Source organism: Scyliorhinus torazame, chromosome 8, assembly GCF_047496885.1.
Source record: "Scyliorhinus torazame isolate Kashiwa2021f chromosome 8, sScyTor2.1, whole genome shotgun sequence".
Taxonomy (NCBI): Eukaryota; Metazoa; Chordata; class Chondrichthyes; order Carcharhiniformes; family Scyliorhinidae; genus Scyliorhinus; species Scyliorhinus torazame.
Window position 1 is genome coordinate 140,916,913 of NC_092714.1, and position 18,646 is coordinate 140,935,558.

Consider the following 18,646-nt stretch of genomic DNA (forward strand, 5'->3'; position numbering starts at 1 on the left):
AGCCTTGGTACTGAGGCTGTTTGATGGAAGGAATGTCAAAGTTGTGAGAGCACCATAACATAGAACATACAGTGCAGAAGGAGCCCATTCGGCCCATCGAGTCTGCACCGACCCACATTAAGCCCTCACTTCCACCCTATCCCCGTAACCCAATAACCCCTCCTAACCTTTTTGGACACTACGGGCAATTTAGCATGGCCAATCCACCTAACCTGCACGTCTTTGGACTGTGGGAGGAAACCGGAGCACCCGGAGGAAACCCACGCAGACACGGAGAGAACGTGCAAACTCCGCACAGACAGTGACCCAGCGGGGAATCGAACCTGGGACTCTGGCGCTGTGAAGCCACAGTGCTTATCCACTTGTGCTACCGTGCTGTCCCTGTGCTACCGTGCTGCCCCAAACCTCCAGGTTTGCCTCCCAAGTCGGAAGCCATCCTGACTTGGACACGTTCCACCACAATTCCTGGGCGGGATTCTCCACTCCCGCGCCGGTCGCGAGAATCGCCTGGGTCGCCGAATTTTCCCGCGACGCTGGTCCGACGCCCTCCCGCGATTCTCCCAAGCGGCGAGATCGGCCCCGTCAAGTTCCACGTGGCGCAGGCCGGAGAATCACCCGAGACACCCAAAATGCCGATTCCCCGGCCACCCCTGCTATTCTCAGGCCCAGATGGGCCGAGCGGGCAGGCCAAAACGGCGGGTTCCCCCCGGCGCCGTCCACACCTGGTCGCTGGCGGCGGGAACAGCGCGGGAATGCTGGGGGGGCGGCCTGCGGGGGGGGGGGGGAGGGGGGAATCCCGCACCATGAGGGGGGATCCTGCACCGGGGGGGGGGGGGGGGGGGCCCTCATATGGGGTCTGGCCCGTGATTGGTGCCCACCGATCGTCGGGCCATCCTCTGAAGGAGGACCTCCTTCCGCAGCAACGCAAGATCCGTCTGACGTCTTCTTGCGGGGCGGACTCGGAGAGGACGGCAACCACGCATGCGCGGGTTGACGCTGGCCAACCCGCGCATGCACGGGTGACGCCAGTTATGCGGCGCTGGCCGCGTGATGTTTGTGGTGCCGCCTTTATGTGGCGACAAGGCCTGGCGCGTGTAAATGGCGCGGCCCCGCTCCTAGCCCATTATCGGGCCCTGAATCGGTCGGGATAGGGGCCATTTCGTGCCGTCGTGAACCTCGACGGCGTTCATGACGGCGTGGGCACTTCGGCGCGGGAGTGGAGAATCCCGCCCCCTATGTTGCAGTTGATCCGTATTCTGGAATTTTTGGCCCCATACCATTCATAGCACTGTCATGACAACAAGTGCAGATTGAAGATGTCCACTGTCACTTGTTAGCAACCAACAAGGCCTCGTTAACAATTTTAACTTTGTTGCATTTTTGTTTTAATACTAATGATTTGCTGAGGTGAGGAAAACTCAGTAGAAGTCTGGAAAGAGCGTGGGTGACATTTGACTCCAGCTTTTATGAATGAAAATTCAAATTTTCCCTATTTATTCTCATGATCAAAGTGTCGCAGGTAAGGGTGGTACTTATTGCCCACCCCTAGTTACACTGAGACGGTGATGGGGTTGCTTCCTGGATCACTGCAAGTTATTCTCTGGCACCATTTGATACAACTTTGTAAAAAATAAACAGTCTGGAAAACATAGCATCACAGAGTTTGTTCTTGGACAGCAAGAGGCCTCCTAAAAAGGCATCCAATGAAGGTGGGCAGGGAACGCACAGTGGCATATTTGTAAAGATCAGCAAAAAAATCAGAGAGAGGACTTCCGGTGACAGCCATGATGTGAGTGGTTGCACACAGGTAGCTCTTGCTCGAAGGCACAGGAAAGAGCTCTTTTTACCCGATATTGGGTGGAATTCTGGTGAAAAGGGATAGTTGGAGATTGAGGGAGTAGTTTCCCCCAGGAGTGGCATGTCTGCTGGTTATCAAACACAGCAGAAGACAGCGAGAGACCTGGCCAAAGAGTTGGGGGAAACCTGTGGCGCAGCAGCCGGTGTAAGGATGGCAATAGGGAAAGGGCTGATGCAAGGTGGGAAACGCCAGATGGAGCAGTTGATGGCTTTGATTAAGGAGGAATTCCGCCAACTGAGGAAGGAAATGCGGGAGGATCACTCACGGTAAGGCGCTGCTTCCTCGCGCTACACCCCGTTACCCAGAGAATCTCCCTGGCCTCCGGATCCCATTCCGTGGAAATCCGGGGATACTGCATCGCCACCCTCACCGTCCAGGGCGTAGAGTTCAGCAACATCCGACTCTACGTCCTCCCCAACCTGTGCGCTGCCCTGTTACTCGGCCTGGACTTCCAGTGCAACCTCCAAAGCCTAACTCTAAAATTCGGCGGACCCCTACCACCCCTCACTGTATGCGGCCTTGTAAGGTCGACCCACCTTCCCTGTTTGCAAACCTCACCCCAGATTGCAAACCCTTCGCAATCAGGAGCAGACGGTACAGTGCCCAGGACAAGATCTTCATCAGGTCTGAGGTCCAGCGGCTACTGCGGGAAGGCATCATTGAGGCCAACAACAGCCCCTGGAGAGCCCAAGTGGTAGTAGTTAAGACTGGGGAGAAACACAGGATGGTCATTGACTACAGTCAGACCATCAATCGGTACATGCAGCTCGACGCGTACCCCCTCCCACGCATATCTTATATGGTCAATCGGATTGCACAGTACCGGGTCTTTTCTACTGTGGACCTGAAAGCTGCCTACCACCAGCTCCCCGTCCGCAAGGCGAACCGCCAATACACTGCGTTCGAAGCAGATGGCTGCCTTTACCATTTCCCTAGGGTTCCTTTCGGCATCACTAACGGGGTCTCGGTCTTCCAACGTGAGATGGACCGAATGGTTGACTGGTACCGTCTGCGGGCCACCTTCCCATACCTAGATAACGTCACCATCTGCGGCCATGACCAGCAGGACCACGACGCTAACCTTCTCAAATTTCTCCTTAACCTCACGTACAATAAGGAGAAGTGCGTGTTCCGCACCACCCGCTTAGCCATCCTTGGCTATGTTGTGGAAAATGGAGTTCTAGGGTTCGACCCTGACCGCATGCGCCCCCTCATGGAACTCTCCCTCCCCCACTGCTCCAAGGCCCTGAAACGCTTCCTGGGGTTTTTCTCCTTGTGGTAGTCACCACTGATGTATATATTGTATATATAGGATGTTGATATAGGTGCTTTACGGTAAGGCCCCTGTACTGCAGGTATGGGGGTAGATCCCCGCCTGCTGGCTCCGCCCAGTAGGCGGAGTATAAATGTGTGTCTCCCAGCACAGCAGCCATTTCGTCAGCTGCTGTCGGAGGCAACACATCTCAGTATAATAAAGCCTCGATTACATCCTACTCTCATTTTTGTGTAATTGATCGTGCATCAATTTATTACACTGACTTCTTCAGAAAATGGACCTCCGCATCAAGCCGGATTGCCTGCAGCTGCATCCGCAAGCAGACAACGCCAAAAAGGACTTTGAACATTGGCGAGCCTGTTTTGAAGCGTACATCGGGTCTGTGCCAGACCCAATTCCAGAAGCTCAGAAAATCTAGATCCTTTACACGCGGTTGAGCTCCAACGTCTTTCCACTTGTCCAGGACGCGCCGACCTACGCAGACGCCATGGCACTACTGAAGGAAAACTACGCTCAACGGACGAACACACTCTACGCCAGGCACCTCCTCTCCACGCGGCGTCAACTTCCCGGTGAGTCGGTGAAGAAGATTTCTGATGCGCTCTGCTCCCCCTAGTTCGAGACTGTGACTGTCAGGCTGTTTCGGCCATGGAACACTCAAATTTGCTAATGAGAAACACATTTGTTATGGGCATAGGGTCTGACTACATCCGCCAGCGCCTCTTAGAGGGGGCCACGCTCGACCTCACAGCGACCAAAAAACTAGCGCTTTCACTTACGGTCGCATCACGCAACATTCAGGCCTATGCCTCCGACTGCGCAGCCCCCCCCCCTGTGCATTGTGTACTCCGCAGACCACTGCCCCATCGTGGACCCCATCAGCGACCACCCTCAGCCAATCCCACGCCTGTGCCGCGCGGCTGCCAACCAACCCCGGGGGGCCCCAAATGCTACTTCTGTGGGCAGTCAAAACACCCCCGACAGCGCTACCCGCGCGGAGCGCCCTCTGCAAGGCCTGTGGCAAGAAGGGACATTTTGCTGCAGTGTGCCAGGCCCACTCAATCACCGCTATTGTACCGGCACCCCCCACGTGCAGCCAGTGGGCGCCGCCATCTTCCCCTCCTAGGACCACGTGCGGCCAGTGGACGCTGCCATCTTGCCCGACTCGCAACACGTGCGGCCCGTGGGCGCCGCCATCTTGTTCCTCCCAGGACCAACGGGCGCTGCCATCTTGCTTCCCCCACGACACGTGTGGCCCGTGGGCGCTGCCATCTTACCCGACTCGACCCATGCCCGTCGGGCACCTCATCCGGCCGCTCATCGCCTGCAACCACCAACAGCCAGCCACATCTCGCCTCGGTCACGATTGACCAGTCTCGACCACACAACCTCGCGACTGCTTCAACTAAAGTGAAGATCAACGGGCACGAGATCTCCTGCCTGCTGGACTCCGGGAGCACTGAGAGCTTCATTCATCCCGATACGGTAAGGCGCTGCTCCCTCGCGGTACACCCCGCTAACCAGAGAATCTCCGTGGCCTCCGGGTCCCACTCCGTGGTGATCCAGGGGTACTGCATCGCCACTCTCACTGTCCAGGGCGTGGAGTTCAGCGGCTTCCACCTCTACGTCCTCCCCAACCTCTGCGCTGCCTTGCTACTCGGCCTGGACTTCCAGTGCAACCTCCAAAGCCTAACTCTAAAATTCGGCGGACCCCTACCACCCCTCACTGTATGCGGCCTTGTAAGGTCGACCCACCTTCCCTGTTTGCAAACCTCACCCCAGATTGCAAACCCTTCGCAATCAGGAGCAGACGGTACAGTGCCCAGGACAAGATCTTCATCAGGTCTGAGGTCCAGCGGCTACTGCGGGAAGGCATCATTGAGGCCAACAACAGCCCCTGGAGAGCCCAAGTGGTAGTAGTTAAGACTGGGGAGAAACACAGGATGGTCATTGACTACAGTCAGACCATCAATCGGTACATGCAGCTCGACGCGTACCCCCTCCCACGCATATCTTATATGGTCAATCGGATTGCACAGTACCGGGTCTTTTCTACTGTGGACCTGAAAGCTGCCTACCACCAGCTCCCCGTCCGCAAGGCGGACCGCCAATACACTGCGTTCGAAGCAGATGGCTGCCTTTACCATTTCCCTAGGGTTCCTTTCGGCATCACTAACGGGGTCTCGGTCTTCCAACGTGAGATGGACCGAATGGTTGACTGGTACCGTCTGCGGGCCACCTTCCCATACCTAGATAACGTCACCATCTGCGGCCATGACCAGCAGGACCACGACGCTAACCTTCTCAAATTTCTCCTTAACCTCACGTACAATAAGGAGAAGTGCGTGTTCCGCACCACCCGCTTAGCCATCCTTGGCTATGTTGTGGAAAATGGAGTTCTAGGGCTCGACCCTGACCGCATGCGCCCCCTCATGGAACTCTCCCTCCCCCACTGCTCCAAGGCCCTGAAACGCTTCCTGGGGTTTTTCTCCTTGTGGTAGTCACTACTGATGTATATATTGTATATATAGGATGTTGATATAGGTGCTTTACGGTAAGGCCCCTGTACTGCAGGTATGGGGGTAGATCCCCGCCTGCTGGCTCCGCCCAGTAGGCGGAGTATAAATGTGTGTCTCCCAGCACAGCAGCCATTTCGTCAGCTGCTGTCGGAGGCAACACATCTCAGTGTAATAAAGCCTCGATTACATCCTACTTTCGTCTTTGTGTAATTGATCGTGCATCAATTTATTACACTGACTTCTTCAGAAAATGGACCTCCGCATCAAGCCGGATCGCCTGCAGCTGCATCCGCAAGCAGACAACGCCAAAAAGGACTTTGAACATTGGCTAGCCTGTTTTGAAGCGTACATCGGGTCTGTGCCAGACCCAATTCCAGAAGCTCAGAAAATCTAGATCCTTTACACGCGGTTGAGCTCCAACGTCTTTCCACTTGTCCAGGACGCGCCGACCTACGCAGACGCCATGGCACTACTGAAGGAAAACTACGCTCAACGGACGAACACACTCTACGCCAGGCACCTCCTCTCCACGCGGCGTCAACTTCCCGGTGAGTCGGTGAAGAAGATTTCTGATGCGCTCTGCTCCCCCTAGTTCGAGACTGTGACTGTCAGGCTGTTTCGGCCATGGAACACTCAAATTTGCTAATGAGAAACACATTTGTTATGGGCATAGGGTCTGACTACATCCGCCAGCGCCTCTTAGAGGGGGCCACGCTCGACCTCACAGCGACCAAAAAACTAGCGCTTTCACTTACGGTCGCATCACGCAACATTCAGGCCTATGCCTCCGACTGCGCAGCCCCCCCCCTGTGCATTGTGTACTCCGCAGACCACTGCCCCATCGTGGACCCCATCAGCGACCACCCTCAGCCAATCCCACGCCTGTGCCGCGCGGCTGCCAACCAACCCCGGGGGGCCCCAAATGCTACTTCTGTGGGCAGTCAAAACACCCCCGACAGCGCTACCCGCGCGGAGCGCCCTCTGCAAGGCCTGTGGCAAGAAGGGACATTTTGCTGCAGTGTGCCAGGCCCACTCAATTACCGCTATTGTCCCGGCACCCCCCACGTGCAGCCAGTGGGCGCCGCCATCTTCCCCTCCTAGGACCACGTGCGGCCAGTGGACGCTGCCATCTTGCCCGACTCGCAACACGTGCGGCCCGTGGGCGCCGCCATCTTGTTCCTCCCAGGACCAACGGGCGCTGCCATCTTGCTTCCCCCACGACACGTGTGGCCCGTGGGCGCTGCCATCTTACCCGACTCGACCCATGCCCGTCGGGCACCTCATCCGGCCGCTCATCGCCTGCAACCACCAACAGCCAGCCACGTCTCGCCTCGGTCACGATTGACCAGTCTCGACCACACAACCTCGCGACTGCTTCAACTAAAGTGAAGATCAACGGGCACGAGATCTCCTGCCTGCTGGACTCCGGGAGCACTGAGAGCTTCATTCATCCCGATACGGTAAGGCGCTGCTCCCTCGCGGTACACCCCGCTAACCAGAGAATCTCCGTGGCCTCCGGGTCCCACTCCGTGGTGATCCAGGGGTACTGCATCGCAACTCTCACTGTCCAGGGCGTGGAGTTCAGCGGCTTCCACCTCTACGTCCTCCACAACCTCTGCGCTGCCTTGCTACTCGGCCTGGACTTCCAGTGCACCTCCAGAGCCTAACCCTGAAATTCGGCGGGACCCTACCACCCAAAGAACAAAGAAATGTACAGCACAGGAACAGGCCCTTCGGCCCTCCAAGCCCGTGCCGACCATGCTGCCCGACTAAACTACAATCTTCTACACTTCCTGGGTCCGTATCCCTCTATTCCCATCCTATTCATGTATTTGTCAAGATGCCCCTTAAATGTCACTATCGTCCCTGCTTCCACCACCTCCTCCGGTAGCGAGTTCCAGGCACCCACTACCCTCTGCGTAAAAAACTTGCCTCGTACATCTACTCTAAACCTTGCCCCTCTCACCTTAAACCTATGCCCCCTAGTAATTGACCCCTCTACCCTGGGGAAAAGCCTCTGACTATCCACTCTGTCTATGCCCCTCATAATTTTGTAGACCTCTATCAGGTCTCCCCTCAACCTCCTTCGTTCTAGTGAGAACAAACCGAGTTTATTCAACCACTCCTCATAGCTAATGCCCTCCATACCAGGCAACATTCTGGTAAATCTCTTCTGCACCCTCTCTAAAGCCTCCACATCCTTCTGGTAGTGTGGCGACCAGAATTGAACACTATACTCCAAGTGTGGCCTAACTAAGGTTCTATACAGCTGCAACATGACTTGCCAATTCTTATACTCAATGCCCGGCCAATGAAGGCAAGCATGCCGTATGCCTTCTTGACTACCTTCTCCACCTGTGTTACGGGGTAAATCCCTGCCTGCTGGCTCCGCCCAGTAGGCGGAGTATAAATGTGTTCCATTCTGGTAGCAGCTGCAGGAGGCCACACATCTCTGCTTAATAAAGCCTCGATTATTCTCTACTCTCGTCTCGTAGTAATTGATAGTGCATCAAGGTGGAGGAGCAGGAGAATACCTCGAGAAGGCAGAACCTGTGAATAGGGGGCCTGCCTGAAGCCGTGGAAGATGCTGGCGGGGCTGGTGGCAGAAAAGGTGCTCGATACGGCCCCTGAAGCGGACCAAGCGCACAGGTCTCTGAGGCACAGCCGAGAGCTGGGGAACTGCTGCTGGCGGTGATCGTGAGACTCCACAAATTTGTGGCGAGCAAGAAGATTTTGTGTTGGGCCTGGGAGAAGCATACCTGCGAATGGGAGGGGAAAAGGTCTGAATTCATCAAAGGACATCAGAGTTGAGTTGGTGAAGCGGCGGAGAGGGTTCAACAAGGCCAAGGTGGTGCTGTACCGGCGGCGGATCTGGTTCGGGGTGCTCTACCCGGTGAAATTATGGGTGACGTTCGGAGGCCGGGAGTATTATTTCGAGACCCCAGAAGCGGCCGAAGACTTCATTAAGGAGCATAAATCGAGACAATGCTTGGGAACCGGGGTGCTGGCACTTCGTAATGGTTGGGAACATGTTTGAAGTGGGGGGAGGGATGAGGGGGTTTTCGTCCCCTCTCGTGTGGAGGGGGTGCTTTTTTCGGTTTGCTGATTAGTGTTGGGATTGTAAGGGGTGGTAGGGGTGAAGAGTTTACGTGGGGATGGATGTTCTCATCCACCCCCTCCTGTTTTATGGGACTGTTTGTGTTTAGCATTTGTTTGTTTGCTTTTGGGGGAGGCGGCTTGGAGTTCAAGAGGAGTCTTTGTTTGGGTGGGGGAGGGTAAGGCCAGGGGCGGAGAAGGATGCCATCTGGGATGGGCTAGGTATAGGGTGGAATTGAGGGGGCTACAGTTAAGTGGGGAAGATGACGGACGGTAGCGGGGATTGGAGGCCTAAGCACCCGGTAAGGCTGGTAACATGGAACGTCCGGGGACTGAATGGGCCGGTTAAAAGGTCGCGGGTGTTCGCGTACCTCAGGAGCCTGAAAGCGGGGGTGGGCTTTCTGCAAGGGACGGCTGTTTAGCACAGGGCTAAATCGCTAGCTTTGAAAGCAGACCAAGGCAGGCCAGCAGCACTGTTCGATCCAAGATTCCCGTAACAGCCTCCCTCAACAGGCGCCGGAATGTGGCGACTAGGGGCTTTTCACAGTAACTTCATTTGAAGCCTACTTGTGACAATAAGCGATTTTCATTTAATTTAATTTCATTTCAAAGGTGGTGAGCCGGGAGATTTTGGTTGTGGTGGAGGGGACAGAGTATGCGGGGATTGTTATCTCTGACCATGCACCCCTCTGGCTGGAGATTCGGTTTAGATTGGGACGAGAGCAGAGGCCGGGGTGGAGGTTTGACTCGGGGTTGTTGGTGGATGGAGGTTTTTGTGATAAGGTGCTGGTGGCGATGAAGGAGTATGTGGAGTTGAATCAGAATGTGGAGGTGTCGGTGGCCATTTTTGGAAAGCACTGAAGGCAGTCGTCCGGGGGGAAATTATTTTGTTTAAGGCTCGTGCGGATAGTGAAAGGAGGGAGGAACATGACCATCAAGTGAGCGAGATAGTGGATGTGGACAGGGAATATTCGAGCGTGCCCACCACGGAGGGAGTGGCGAGGAGGAAAAGATTGCAGGGGCAGTTTGACAAATTGACAACGGGGACGGCGGTAGGGCAAGAGGGGTGCAATACGAGTTTGGGGAGAAGGCGAGCCGCATGCTGGCGCACCAGCTGCGGAATCGCGTCCATGGAAATATTGAAGAAATGGACTGGGGCTGGGGATGTGGTGTCAGAGCCAGGGAAGATAAATGAGGCATGAAGAGAGTACTACCAGAGATTGTACGAGACGGACCTGGGGGGAGAGGAGGAGGGACATGGGGTGGAGGGGAGGGGGGCATGGGGTGGGGGGGGCGGGGTGTTTCTGGACAAGCTGAAATTTCCCCAGGTGGAGGAAGCAAAGAGGCAGGCTTTGGAGGAGCCCCTGGGGCGGAGGGAGGTGCTGGATAGTATCAGGGGTATGAAGTCGGGGGAAGGCCCCTGGACTGGATGAGAACCCGGTGGAATTTTAATACAAATTTGCGACGGACCTGGCACCACATCTGTTGGGGGCATTGAATGAAGCACTGGAGAAGGGGGAGCTGCCAGAGACAATGATGCAGGCAGTAATCAAGCTAATGTTGAAAAAAGGAGGTAGGCAGAAAGCGGGTAATTATAGGCCAGTGAGCTTAACTTCGGTAGTAGTGAAGATGCTGGAATCTATCATCAAGGAAGAAATAGCGAGGCATCTGGATGGAAATTGTCCCATTGGGCAGATGCAACATGGGTTCATAAAGGGCAGGTTGTGCCTAACTAATTTAGTCGAATTTTTTGAGGACATTACCAGTGCGGTAGATAACGGGGAGCCAATGGATGTGGTATATCTGGATTTCCAGAAAGCCTTTGACAAGGTGCCACACAAAAGGTTGCTGCATAAGATAAAGATGCATGGCATTAAGGGGAAAGTAGTAGCATGGATATAGGATTGGTTAATTAATAGAAAGCAAAGAGTGTGGATTAATGCGTGTTTCTCTGGTTGGCAATCAGTAGCTAGTGGTGTCCCTCAGGGATCAGTATTGGGCCCACAATTGTTCACAATTTACATAGATGATTTGGAGTTGGGGACCAAGGGCAATGTGTCCAAGTTTGCAGACGACACTAAGATGAGTGGTAAAGCAAAAAGTGCAGAGGATACTGGAAGTCTGCAGAGGAGTTTGGATAGGTTAAGTGAATGGGCTAGGGTCTGGCAGACGGAATACAATGTTGACAAATGTGAGGTTATCCATTTTGGTAGGAATAACAGCAAAGGGATTATTATTTAAATGATAAAATATTAAAACATGCTGCTATGCAGAGAGACCTGGGTGTGCTAGTGCATGAGTCGCAAAAAGTTGGTTTACATGTGCAACAGGTGATTAAGAAGGCAAATGGAATTTTGTCCTTCATTGCTAGAGGGATGGAGTTTAAGACTAGGGAAGTTATGCTGCAATTGTACAAGGTGTTAGTGAGGCCACACCTGGAGTATTGTGTTCAGTTTTGGTCTCCTTGCCTGAGAAAGGACGTACTGGCACTGGAGGGTGTGCAGAGGAGATTCACTAGGTTAATCCCAGAACTGAAGGGGTTGGATTACGAGGAGAGGTTGAGTAGACTGGGACTGTGCTCGTTGGAATTTAGAAGGATGAGGGGGTATCTTATAGAAACATATAAAATTTTGAAGGGAATAGATAGGATAGATGCGGGGAGGTTGTTTCCACTGGCGGGTGAAAGCAGAACTAGGGTGCATAGCCTCAAAATAAGGAGAAGTAGATTTAGGACAGAGTTTAGGAGGAAATTCTTCACCCAAAGGGTTGTGAATCTATGGAATTCCTTGCCCAGTGAAGCAGTTGAGGCTCCTTCATTAAATGTTTTTAAGATAAAGATAGATAGTTTTTTGAAGAATAAAGGGATTAAGGGTTACGGTGTTCAGGGTGGAAAGTGGAGCTGAGTCCACAAAAGATCAGCCATGATCTCATTGAATGGCGGAGCAGGCTCGAGGGGCCAGATGGCCTACTCCTTATGTACTCCTAGTTCTTATGTTCTTATGTTCTAATTCCGAAAAAGGGGAAGGACCCGATGGAATGTGGGTCGTATAGGCCCCTATCACTATTGAACACGGATGTGAAAGTATTGGCTAAGCTGTTGGCGGGGAGGATGGAGGATTGTGTCCCGGGGGTGGTTGCAGAAGATCAAACAGGCTTCGTGAAGGGCAAGCAGCTTGCGAGTAATTTAAGATGGCTGTTGAATGTGGTGATGAATCTGTCGGGGGCTCTGGTACCGGAGGTGGTGGTGTCCATGGACGCGGAAAAGGCATTTGATCAGGTGGCGTGGCGGTACTTGTTCGAGGTTCTGGGAAGGTTTGGGTTTGTGCCAAGATTTGTGGCATGGGTGCGGTTGCTGTATGTGGCACATGGGCGAATGTGAGGAAGAATAATGTGAGCTCACAAAGCTTTGACTTACACAGGGGTACGAGGCAGGGGTGCCCGCTGTCGCATTGCTGTTTGCGCTGGCCATAGAAAAGCTGTTGCCGATGGCTCCCAGGGGGTCGGCGGGGGATAATGAGGGGACAGAGGGAGCACCGGGTGTTACTCTATGCCGATGACATCTTGCTGTATGTTTCTGATCCGTTGGAGAGTATGGGAAGGATTATGGGCCTGTTGGGGAGGTTTGGAAGGTTCTCTGGGTACAAGCTGATCGTAGAGAAAAGTGAGGTTTTCCTGGTGAATGAGCTGGGTCGGCAGGCTAATTTAGGGGGAGTGCTATTTACGGTAGCAAAGGATAGGTTTAGGTATTTGGGGATTCAGGTAGTAAGAGAATGGACGGGGCTCCATAAGTGGAACTTTAAGAAGCTGGTGGAGGAAGCCAAGGAGGATCTTAGGATCCCTGCAGTTGACATAGTATACACTGCAGTTGACATTGGCGAAGATGGTCCAAGTCGTGAAATGAATATTCTGCCGAGGTTCTTGTTTATTTTTCAGGCTCTCCTGACCTTTATATCAAAGGCCTTTTTAGGAATTTAGACACTATTATTTTGGCCTTTGTATGGGCGATGTAGCCACGTAAAATGGCTGCGTCCCGATTAATTTGGCCAAAACCCGATTTAAAATGGCTAACCGGAAAGGCTGCTGGGAAAAGCAGGTAACAAGACAGAAACGGACAGCTGCAGACAGAATAGCATATTTGGCTCTGGGGAAGTTGGCCCAGATCGATACTCATGGCTATTAACAGCCCATCCACCCAGACATCTGCAGTTTAATCAGCTATCCCCGGGAACAATTGCAACATATTAGCAATTGAATACCGGGCCAGACCTGTCGGCGCCTGCAGTGGCCGAAACAAAGGCAGGTGAACGACCACCCCCCGATCGGGGAATCGCCTCGCAATTGGACGTATCGAACCCAGTGATTGGGAACAAGTCCAATCACTTGGGACTCAGGGTCAAGGGCCGCCCTGGGAGGCGGGAAGCCCTTGGGCCTTATAAAGTGAGGGGCCAAGTTCAGATCTATCTCTCTCTCCCTTCTTCGCCTGCTCGAGACCTCCGCAAGAACAGCAACCGGCAACCGCAAGTTTGAGTCCAGCAATCGCTATCTGATAAAGACTCCTAGCCATCGACCTGTAGCAGCTTTTTGAATCCTGCGGGCCAGATCTGATTGGATAAGCCATTTGTTTCCCTGACCTGGTGGGCTCTTCCTAAAGTTAAGTATTGGCCAGTAGTGATAGGTTTATTATATAGATAGTAGGATTATTGTGTAAACATTACTTGTTGCATATAATAAATGACCGTTGATTTCAATCTTACTAAGCGGTGTGCTGACTTATTAATCATAACTTGAACTTGAACCACGTGGCGGTATCAGAAAGATACCTGGGGACTCGTGAGCAAAGGTGACGTAATCAGAGCTAATAAAGTAAGGCTAAAAAGAGCAACGTAATTGGCGACTCCGCCGGGACCCAACATAGAAGTGGAAAACCACTCCGGGAGAACCCCAACAATTTGAATAGAATCCAATCGGAAAACAAAAACAAAAAAAACCACAAGTGTTCAAGCGGTTCTGGTTAATAATTCACAATTCGGAAGTGTGTGTATGCATGCGTAACTAACAGGGTTATAAGGTAAAACTGATAGATTTTGTTGCGTCAACACTGTCGGAAGCCGGTATTTTCGGAAATTAGCACAAGCCGTACCCGCATCTACGACACCACCTTAGCCCCCTGTTCCAAATTTGAACGTAACGAGCAGATAAGCGAGATGGCCAAGCAGGCAATGCAGCGCCTCATGAACCCCGAGGAATTTGCGGTCGCATCGATCAGCAGCGTTAGAGTGGGACAGTGTCCCCTTTGGGAAGTGGAAATTCGCAAATTTCTGCAGGGCAAAGGATGGCCCATGTGGAATGATTTCTGCAATAATGACGATTCAGGTCCCGGAAGCATAGGACATACTTGGTGGGAGAACCTGAGTGAGATTCACAGAAAGAGTTTAGCAAAAGCACGCAAGCCGATGGCAATTGTGTCCTGTCTGGCACAATTGCGAGGCACAGAGGAGGTCGTCAGGACGCTCCGCAAAGAAATAGAAGGCATACATCGTATGAGTAAAATCGATGTATGCGAGGTTGAGAAAGAGAACTTGGAATTAAAAAGGAAATTAGCAGCAAAGGACGAAGAGGTGGCTGATGCGAAACGAGGTCACCAGTCTTGTCTGGCGCACTTGAGTAGTTTCCAGTCCCAGTATGAAAAGGCTTATCAGGACACGCAGCATGCAGTCCTGGTAAAGAAAGAAACGGAAAAGCAGGTAGAGACGCTCCAGAAACAATGCAGTGATCTCAAGGCAGCCTTGAGAGCGCTCCACGCTGCAACCATGGAACAAAGGCAGAGTACCTTGGACCATGCAAAGTGCAGAAAGCACATTGCAGACCTGCAAGCAATGCTTTCTGTCCAAAAGGGATTCCAAGACCCTTTTGGGGAAGGTTTAGACCAGGAAGACGGCCCTGATTGGGAAGAACTGCAAGAGACAGCGCAGAGATATGTTCAGGGAGCATGTGCGCAGGGAAAACCCCAAAGGAGGAGAGCACCCCCACCCCCCACACAGCAGATAATACAGGCTCCCGTGAACCCTGTAACAACCCACCGCACCGTCACAGCAGACGTGACGGAAGTCTTATATTCCACCCCCCTCACAGTGACCCAATTACGGGACGCGTGTGCGAAAATCACACCGTTCCTCCCCGCTTCAGACCCACACTATTTCTTTGCCAACGTCAAACACCAGGCGACCATGTACGGCCTGGATGAAAAGGAGCAGGTAAAGCTCACGGTCCTCAGCTTAGACCCATCGGTCGCAGCAGCCCTTCCCGACCCACAGAATGTAGGAGGAGACACCCTTGCAGAAATGCATACCGCGATCCTGGATGCGATCGGGTACAACCGGGGCGACCCCGTAGACGGTCTAAATAAATGTAGACAGAAAAAGTCTGAACACCCCACAGCGTTCGCAGGACGCTTGTGGATTCACTTTGAAGCCGTTTTCGGCAACGTAGACCGTGCCCATTTGTCCGCAGACAACATGGCCAAATGGACCCGCACCCTTATCTCCCATGCCACGGAAGCAGGACAGAATGCCTGCAGTAATTATGACCCCTCGGAGGAGGCTCATAATGAGAAGTGGGTGGTCAAAAGATTGTCCCGCGTTTGGGAACAAGCGGCTTACGGTAAACCAGCAGCTAGAATCCTCGAGGAAAACCAAGCCGCCACAGACGTGCAGGCAGTAAGAACCACTCTCCACAACCCCACCTGGGTAAACGAGGGAAAGAGCAGCCCCCCAGCAAAACCGCAAGAATGCTACAATTGCGGACAGTTGGGACATTTTGCCAAAGAATGCAAGGCTCCTAAAAAACCACAGAGAGCCCAACAGACCGGCACTCTCAATAAGAAAAAGGCAGAGCCCATACATAGCGTTAGCGCCCAGTCCGATCAGACAGACTTGACCGGAACGGACTGACGGTGTACAGGCTCCCCCAGCTGGGTCTGCGATACCCTTTGGGATAGGTCAGGACGACCCGTAGTCGCAGCAAAGGTTAGGGGACAGCCGATCGAACTTCTCTGGGACACAGGAGGGTCCCGCACAACCTTAAATTCCTCCACCCTTGGTAAGGACATGTGGCCCACCACAGCCACTATCACCCTCAGCGGCTTCACAGGCCACTCACAACAGGGACATATCACGACCCCTGTACCCATCCAGATCGGAACTATTAATACGAAACACCCCGTAGTGTTAGTCGACCTGCCCCCGACAGCAGAGCACATTTTAGGGATCGACTTTATGAACTCTCACCACCTCTCTTTCGATCCAGTCAACCAGTGTGTCTGGAAGATGGCGAAATCCGCTAGAGCCCCCGCAACGCTCAATATAGGGGACGATATGAACAAAATTAGCGCAGTAGGCGCGTTTTGGTTCAACCCCACCACACTCAGCACGGACTGACAGGTTAGGGCAGTCCTGCAAAAGAACAGGGTAGCATTTGCAACCCACAAACACGACAGTGGACGGATGACCGGTTCCGTACAGATAACCGGACCGGACCTAAGACCCCAGAAACAGTACGGATTCCCCCTAGAAGCAGAGGGAGAAATCCTAAAGGTTATAGAAAGTTTATTAGAGCAAGGCGTCCTAAGATCGGTAGCCTCAACTAATAATGCCCCAATTTGGCCAGTAAGGAAACTCGACGGATCATGGCGCTTGACCATTGATTATCGGGAACTCAATAAAGTCACCCCCGCAGCAGCCCCCACCGTTGCAACAAGTTCCGAGACCATGCTCAAACAGGGACTCCATGCCCGATATTTCACGGTTTTAGACTCAGTAATGGGTTCTGGTCCATTCCATTGGCAAAGGCGTGCCAGTATAAATTTGCCTTCACTTTCAGAGCGCAGCAGTACACGTGGACATGCCTGCCACAAGGCTTCCACAACTCCCCCTCCATTTTCCACCGACAGCTGGCAAATGGACTAGCAAAATGTTCCCGCCCCGAATGCCTGGTACAGTACGTAGACGATCTACTACTGCAGACAGACACAAAGGAAGAGCACATTAAGCTTCTGTCCGAACTCCTGGAATTACTACACTCCATTGGCTGTAAAGTCAACCCCAAAAAGGCCCAGATATTGAAAGAAAAGGTGATATATTTGGGTACTATCATCACACACGGCAAACGCGAGATCGAGCACAAAAGAATTGACTCGATCGCTAAATTGCCCCTTCCCCAACTCGTTTCAGCCCTCCGGTCGTTTTTAGGACTGGTTGGCTACTGCCGAAACCACATTGACGGTTTCGCCAGCAAGGCAGCGCCCCTCTCAGACCTCCTAAAGAAAGGAGCCCCCTGGGAATGGCTTCCACAGCATACGGATGCTGTGGAATCGTTAAAACAGGCACTCATAGCAGCCCCCGCACTACCCGCTTTCCCCTTACGCCATAGAGGTAGCGACTACAGACCGCACCCTTTCAGCCGTGCTCCTGCAGGAACGGCACGACCAGCTAAGACCCGTAGCTTATGCCTCCCGAATTTTAGATGCTGTGGAGCAGGGATTTTCAGCCTGTGAGAGGCACCTGCTCGCAGTTTTCTGGGCAGTCCAGTACTTTTCCTACATTACCGGACTGAACCCCATCACCATCTTGACCGAACACACCCCCACCCAACCTTTACTAGACGGACGACTTAAAGACGGTACCGTCAGCCAAATCCGCGCTGCTAGGTCGACTCTTCTCTTACAAGGACGGGACATCACAGTAAAACGGACAAAGACTCACACATACTTAGCGGACAATCTACAGTACCCCGGAACCCCCCATGAGTGTGAAATCATCTCGCCCCACCATAATACAGGCCCCTTTATAGCCAAAACACCCCCCAGAAAACTAGCCACTCCATCTCCAGAACCCCCCTCACCCGGACACATGTGACTCCATTCGGATTTATGTGGATGGATCTTCCACGATCCTGGATGGGCAACGCATAACAGGTTGTGGGATTTCTGTGGAGGACGCGCAGGGACGCGCCCTCGAGGAAATCGCATTAAAATTACCCGGACACTTAGGCGCGCAGGCAGCAGAGCTTGCGGCCATTGCTTACATTGTAGAGCACCCAGATTCCTTCCCCAGCCCAGCAGACAGATATTCAGACAGTCTATACGTCTGCAACAGCCTCACTGAATTTCTGCCCCTCTGGGAAACGAGAGGATTTGTTTCCACGGATGGGAAACCCCTCCCCTCAGCCCCATTACTCTGCCATATTCTGGAAAAAGCCAAGAACAGGACTTTTGGCATTATAAAAGTCCGCAGCCACCATCGGTCCTCCTCCCCCCCCCCCCCCCCCCCCCCCCGGAAATGTAAACGCCGACGCGCTGGCTAAGGCAGGATCCAGGCATGGGTACTTTTGGAAGCCCCCCGAGAGCGCCCCAGTGAGTGCGCCAGTGAGTTCAGGTCGCGCAGACTAGGATCGAGGATCTAGTAGAGGCCCAGAAGCAGGATAGCGCTCTCACTGAAATCGTGAAAGGGAAGTTTCCAGCCTCATACGAAAGTTTCAGAAATATCATAACCACACATGACGGTGTGGTGCTAAAGGACACCCTTTATGTAGTTCCTGAGCAGGATAGGAATCAAATGATCTGTTTATTCCATGATGGTCATGGACACCAGGGAATCGAACCCACCACAGCCCACCTCAAACAGCTTTGTTGGTGGCCTAATCTTAAAGAGGATGTTTCCCATTACATCGGGAATTGCCTCATCTGCGCTCAGAACAACCCAGATAGATATGCCAAAAAGGCACAACTCAGCCACACCCGACCCGTTAACGGCCCCTGGACTAACCTCCAGATCGATTTTATAGGTCCATTGCCCCCTTGCAGGAATGGCTATAAATATGTTCTGGTGGTCATTGACACTT